The sequence below is a fragment of the Poecilia reticulata genome, linkage group LG12, assembly GCF_000633615.1.
Source record: "Poecilia reticulata strain Guanapo linkage group LG12, Guppy_female_1.0+MT, whole genome shotgun sequence".
Classification (NCBI taxonomy): Eukaryota; Metazoa; Chordata; class Actinopteri; order Cyprinodontiformes; family Poeciliidae; genus Poecilia; species Poecilia reticulata.
The window spans coordinates 25,146,067-25,153,500 of NC_024342.1; the positions used below are offsets into that span (position 1 = coordinate 25,146,067).

The 7,434-nt window shown below is 40.7% G+C and overlaps 1 pseudogene; it reads right to left on the reverse strand.

Annotated features, from left to right (window-relative positions):
• Window positions 1-2,494, reverse strand: part of LOC103474021 (actin, cytoplasmic-like) — an 8,092-nt pseudogene extending 5,598 nt beyond the window's left edge.
• Between the last annotated feature and the right edge of the window lie 4,940 nt (window positions 2,495-7,434).

A 7,434-nucleotide genomic window follows, 5' to 3' on the forward strand; every position in this document is an offset into this window, starting at 1 on the left:
GTATTTCTTAATTAAAAACACTGAGGGGTTTTGGCCAGGTCCTGGAACTAGTAAACAGGTGAACAGAAGGTAAAATGGGTTAGAGTACAGGTTTGCTATAGTCACTGATAAACCCAGAGCATCAGAAGCAAACTTCAAGTTCACTGTTGGAACCAACAGCCTCATGTTAGCAGGTATGTAAAGTAAATCTCAGCTTTAACTCACCTTCTCCATGTCGTCCCAGTCGGTGATGATCCCGCGCTCGATGGGAGACTTCAGGGTCAGGAGGCCTATATTGCTCAGGGCCTCGTCTCCCACAAACCTGTCCTTCAGGTCCATTCCCCTCATCACACCCTGCACACAAACTCAGTCAGTCAAACTGCTACACCATCACACCTGAGACTGATAAAGCTGGTCCAGTACCTACGTGGGGTCTGGGTCGCCCAACGATGGAGGGGAAAACGGCACGAGGAGCATCATCCCCAGCAAACCCAACCTTGCACATACTGGAGCCGCTGTCAACAACGAGAGCAGCGACATCATCCTCCATTTCTGAAGAGAAAGAAGATTGGTTGTTTTCTTCCCATGAATCTCATCTGGATTTAACCTGAAGTCAGTCAAGATGTGAGCAGTGCTGAAAGTAAGAAAACCTTCCACCACGCCCAACTTCCTCCCTGGTTCCTCCAGTCAGAGCTGCTGAGTGGAACCAGCTGGGCAGAGGTGCCTACACTCAATTCAGAACATAAGATTCATTTTATACAGTTCATGTAATAGAAAATGTAGTTTTTATCCTTATTTTGATCTGGAAATTGTCTTAAAGGACTGTCATGCGTGGAATGTAGTTTGTACCTTGTTTGACCTGAACCCATGACTAACTGACAAAGAAGAATTAGAAGTTTCTCCTGAAATCCTTATCAGTTCTCTTTCCTGCCATAAAATCATTCCTTCCGAGAGGTGAGGGACAGTTCATGAGGTGGGGGTCAGGATTGTCTCTGGTAATAAAGACAAGATCAGACTTTGGGTGGTTATTCTCCTTGCTGTGACGGTATAACGATGTGACGTGAGTCGTTCAGGGCTCTTCTCCTGACTGCGCTCAGTGAGACGGGTCTTCGAACACTTTAGATTCAAATAAAGAAACTTAAAGACAAAGATTAATCTTTCTCTTATTATTGAAACAGCTTCTCATTTTTTGATAAATAAMATTTCCATAACATTCATTAGCATGTGAAGGTTTAATTTAAATAAGAAAATTAACTCCAAGTTAAGTACATTCATGTTTAAAAAAAAAGAATCCTCAAGCTATGATTACTTGATTATTTTAAAAACTCCATTTCAAACAAGAATTTATTTAGAGACATTAACACRCAACAGGACATTTACACCCTTATAATCTGAAAATTGTACTTTKATATGCACACTTGGTTGCTTCCCTAAGGTGAGCTAAGTGTGGCCAAGTGATGGGGAATGTCACTCTATTTGCTCCAATTTGTGTGACTTTGTAACAGAACATTTTCAGCATTAATGCCTGTTTTATACTTAAATCTCAGTATTTCTTAATTAAAAACACTGAGGGGTTTTGGCCAGGTCCTGRAACTAGTAAACAGGTGAACAGAAGGTAAAATGGGTTAGAGTACAGGTTTGAGTGTCTTTAATGTTTTTATCTTCACTTTTTCTCTATTTCTTAATTTAGTTGCTTATGCCTAAAGTAGGAATGGAGTGCAGGTTTTAATAATGTTTTGCCCAGAATAATGTTTTGACTTTTTATCTATTTATTCATTTCTTTTTCTTCCTCTTTCTCACCGTTTACGATTCTTGGAGGTTTAGAGTCGTTGTCAAATTGCGTTTTGACTAAAATGCCAGAGGTTTAAAATTCTCGTTGACGGTGTTTCAACTAAAATTCTTGGAGGTTTAAAAGGGGTGTGGACTTTAATGTTTCTATCTTTCTCTTTCCTACTGTTCATTCAATGTTATATGACTGTGTTTCAGTTTATTTTTAATTATGTAAAGCACTTTGAAATGCCTTGCTGCTGAAATGTGCTATACAAATAAAATTTGATTGATTGATTGAACTGAACAAATGTCAACATTAATGTTTTACAATAATATGTAATAAAATTTTCTCTTTGAAGGAAGCAACAGGAAACTGTCGTGTTTGACTTTAACTGTCGTGTTTGACTTTTTGATACCAAAACTGTCGTGTTTGGTATCAAACTTTTCCTGAGTTTGATACCAGGAAAAAATAACACAACATCTGCTGTTCATTATATTTGATTCCATTTCATTAGTAATCTAATAATCCTGTAGATTAACATTCAAACAGCAGAGAGATTAAACTTTGATCTGAAACCAGAAGTGGTTTCAGAAAGCAGAAACTATCAGGAAAGTTACTTTAGATAAAGTTCAAGTAAAAAAACAAAACAAACTCACAGTTTATTCAAACGATCCAAAGAGTTGATGAAGAATATCTGAACAACAAACTGAGACCCAACAGAACCACAGCAGAACCAGACTGGTGCCACACCTGAACAAGTGAGTTTAAACTGAAAGTGTCATGTGWAGAAATGAAACCAAACTGGTCTGACTGGAGAGACTGACTGGGAATCAGAGGAATGTTTACCTGTTGACGTCATTTGGATTTTGAAACAAACTCATGTTTTATAATTTCAGATTTTAGTGCAACACAAAAAAAAATTTCTAAGCTGATCTCAGAGCATGTCACAGACTGGTGACCTGTCCAGGGTGACCCTGCCTCTCGCCCGGAACATTAGCTGGACAAGAGTGTACAGAAAATGAATGAATGAATGAATGAATGAATGAATGAATGAATGAATGAATGAATGAATGAATGGACTCAGAGCAGCTTCTGGTTCAGGATTAACGGTTCTGGAACGTTGATTTTTGCTCTTTTCCAGCATCTGGAAGTTTCCAGCTCCACAGTTCACATGTTACATCAAAACAGCAGCAGCAGATCAGGAAACAAAGAGGGTGTACTTACTTTTGACCCTGACTGTAGAGATGATTAATGGTAAAAATAATTAACAATATTTTAGATTATGTGACATTTTAATCTGCAGAGACTCACACAGAGAAAAACCAGCAGAAAGTTTAATTGACCCAAAGTTCTTTGGCGCTTGGACACTGGCAGAAGACTTGCGTGCTGAGAATTGCCGTGAGCTTTGATGATCGGCTCAGGGCAAAGCTCAGGGTAGTCTTCCCCCCAAAAAAGGGTGCCGAGCCGAGGCCTGACCGGGTCTTGCAGTCTGATGGAGTCCTGTTAGGGGTGATGACAACCGGGGTCTGAAGGCACAATAAGCCGTGCTAGGCGCAGCTTGATGGGCGAGGCCTGGTGGCTGATGGGGCCTGAGATGCTGAAGGAGCTGGCGCAGCTGATTATCTGGACTGAAAGGAGCTGAAATAGCTGAAACACTCCATCACCAGTCAATTGTTGTGAATGCAGAGCAGAAACTTCAGGAGACAGGGATGATAGCATTCAGAAACAAGCTTGCTGACTTGACCCTTGTGCATGTGAGGATTGAGGCACATGATACAAGTTTTATGGGTGTGGGGTCGGTTGGACCCCATTTCTAAAAACAAGGGTTAAGAGCATGGTGAGAAAATGCCAGATGCAGGACCTGAAATGACTCTTTGAGCATTCTGAAACTAATTTACTAGGATGGGATGTGAACAGAGAGCTGCTGACTTAAGCTACATTAGGTGATGGATTTAATTGTCGTTTTTACCCATCATTCATCAAGGAGAGATTTTTATTTAAATAGAACATTTCTGGCAACGAGGCAATTCAAAGAGCTAGGGAAAGGCTAAAGTAAAGTTCTAAACTAAACATGGATTCCCCCAAAATAAGTCCATAGTTCCTCAACTTACAGGGGGTAGAGAAAGATTCCATTGAAGTGCCAGGTAGCTGAAGGTAGTGATGATTGAACAAAAATTGAATGTTAGGTCCCTGTCAGAAGGTTTACGAGCTGCGCAGAATTTAGTTAAGGTGCGCCATGCCAAGGCAAGGGATTTGGGAAATAACGTTGATTGGATGTTGGAATGACCTGCAGGGATACCAGAGTTAATGGTGGCTGCTAGTGAAGCGACAAGAAAGGCTTGGCTCAATGGTGAACAGTAGCTTTAAGATCGTATTGCCCAGGCAGAGCAACGGCGATGACTGCAGGCTGATCAAGCCTTGTTAGGCACAACGGCGGTGGGCCTTACTGAGGTCTCCACAGCAGAGACATGAATCACGGCTCTTCCTCCTCCTCCTCCACTGAGTTCTGATGGGTCGGTTCAGATCATCTCTGAAGATCAGACACCAGAATAGAGGCGGATCAGAACCAAAGCCAGCAGCTCTGCTGAAGCTCAGGAGAACTCCGAGTCCAGATGTGGACCCTGGTCTCCTCCAGAACCTCCTCTGTTCTGCTGTGGAGGAGGAACTGTGTGGCTTCAGTTCTGCAGCAGGACCTTCTCAGCTGCAGCAGAAGAAGAAAGGACTTCCTGTGTTCAGGTTGGAYAGAAACCTGGATCTTTTTCTCACTCGTGGCTCTGCTTCCAGTGTACCAGTTAACCTCTCTCAACTGGTTTTAAGGTGGAAATGTTTTAACGTAAATGTAGTGGTATAGACGTGTACCTAATTCCACCCAAATAGTTTCCAGATGAGAAGCTCCAGTTGTTAAAGTGGGCGTGGTATATACAGAGCTACTGCGTTCATCCAGCATGTGTTGTTTTCCTTGTGCTCCCATTGTGTGGCCCGCGCCCTGATGAATGAAAGCCCTGTCCATTTTATGTAGGGGGAACATATTATTTCAGGTGGCTGAAAGAGCTAAAATATTTGGTTCCCCCATCCTAACTTTGGCACAAAAAGAGCACATGTTATGAAAATCTCAGGATTTCTTGTTGATGATGAGGGGAATTAACACAGTAAAAGACTTTGCAGGTAAATTAATTTGTTTCCATTTTAGAGAGGGGGAACAGATTTTACCAGGCGGTTAAAATACTTTGTTCCCCCATCCTAACTTTGGTAAAAAAGGAGCAAATGTTTTCAAACTTGCAGGATTTCTTTTTGATAAGAGGAATTAACACAGTAAAAGACTTTAACCTTAGAAGATAGCAGATTTTCACAGGGGAACAGAATTTCTCACAAGACCCTGTACACTGCGGCCTCCAGTCGGCCTTCTAAAGCCCAAGCCCGGATCTCTTCATCCTCTTCCTCCCTGGCGGACCATCATCTTCATCACCAGTAAGAACCTGATTGTTTTCACCAGCATTATTGTGACTGCTCCACTGCCCACTCACCTCTCCAATTACTCTGCTTCCAGTGTTCCTGTCTTCCCCAAGTCTCCAGTCAAAGAAAACCCACAGAAGACCCATCATCCTTAACAGTTTATTTATTCAATAAAACTTTTTCACTTTTCATTTTGCCTCCCGAGAGTTTTCAAATGATGATTTCATTTATTTTAGGAAAAAATCTCCAAACCAGCCTGGCTCCATGTGAGAAATTATTCACACTCCTTTGTTAAATCATGAACTAACTGTGATTAAACCTTTTTTTTTTTAGAAAGTTGAGCTAAATCCCCCAGTAAACCCACACCTGATTATTACCTGACCTGCAGATCCAATAAATTACTTTAACTGACCCTCTGATGGATGAAAGATCTCTGAAAGCAACACATCATCTAAAAACCTCAGAACGAGCAGAGAAACAAAGTCTCTGACATTTATCAGTCTGGAAACGGTTCCAGAACCATCTGTAAGCTTCTGGACTCCAGAGAACCTCAGTAGAACCAGGATCCAACATGGAGAACATGGAACAGTGGAGAACCTTCCAGGAGAGGCCGACCCACCAGAACCACTAAGAGCTCATCAGGAGGTCCAGAAGAACCAGAATCAGCTAAGTTCAGAGGTATACATTTATTTATTTATTTTTATGTAATTTGAACTTTTATATACACATCAAAAAAGAAAAAACACAGTAAAAAACAAGTATAGAAATAAACATTTAAATTCTCGTCAATGGCAGAAACACAAAATGTGCAGTTGAAAAAAGTTTAGGTAGGAGCACAAACTTATCAAATCTTCACTTCGTTATACATAAATCATCAAAATCAAAACAGAAGAGTCTTTCCTGTATATTTTTCTAAAACATCTCCAAAAAATATCAGCTAAATTTGTAGAAAACTCATAAAAAACATAACTGTATACCTAATCGTATGCAGTTATAATAGCTGTTTTCTGGAGATATATACAGGTTCAGTGTTTGTTTTATAAAATAAAATAATTACCATAAGGACTATAACTGCACCAAATATACAATAGAAGCATTTAACATTTGAATCTGACATATTTAGAAAAATAGGAGCCGACAGAAACATAAAATATCCAGTGATTGAGAAAAACTGATCAACATTTCACTCAAATCTAACTGATGAATGAAAGGAAAAAAATAAGAGAAAGAACATCTTGATATTTAGTGCAAAGCTTTGACTGGAAACAAATAGAAAAACACATGGACCCTGGAATAATCCCAGTTTCCATCTTTAAATGACTGGAAGAAGAAAAAGCTTCCAAGGACTCAATCAGAAAAGTTTCACCAAGAAATAGATTGTAGAGATGAACTATCTGTTCAACAGTGAGAGAGTTTCTCTGACTGGAGGAAAATCTTTAGACTCTTTAGACTCAAATCAGCAAAGAAACACTGAGGAACCAGAACTGGACCACCAGAACCCAAAACCAGGATAGAGAGGTTCAGTGAATGTGGTGTTGAAGGTGTGGAGGAGGATCAGTGAGTCAGAGGAGACTCTATAGAAGGACAGAATGCCAGCAGGACAGTCCACATACACTGATACTCTGTTAGAGACGGAGGAGGAGGAGAGACGAGTTTGTCTGTTGTTGTGCCAGACAGAGTAACCATCATCATCATCATCATCATCATCATCGGAGCAGATCAGACTCCAGGACTGATTACTCAGACGGTCTTCACTGTCTCTTCTGTAACTCACTGATATATAAACATAACCTCTCCACTCAACCTCCCAGTAACAGCGACCAGTCAGACCAGTTCTACACAGAACCTGAGGATAATCAAATCTGTTTGGATGATCAGGAAATGACTTCAAACATGTCACCTTCCTGTTGTCTTCAGACAGTTTGAGGAATCTGCTTAGTGTGTTTGTGTCGATGGTGAGTTGACAGGAATCTGATGGAGAGAACAAACACAATCCAGCTGCAGTTATTGATCATTTATTGATCTTTGATGATGATCCTGAATGAGTGATGTGACAGTTTGAAGATGGTTGAATGTGAGCTGCTTTGTTGTCATGAATCAGATGAAAAACACACTTACACTTCCTCAGACCTGGTGTCAAGAATCGGCCTCCAGCAGGCTCCACCCTGAAAGGAGGAGGGGGGTCAGACCATCAGTCTCTTTCAGCAGCAAACATGGACATTACATGTCTC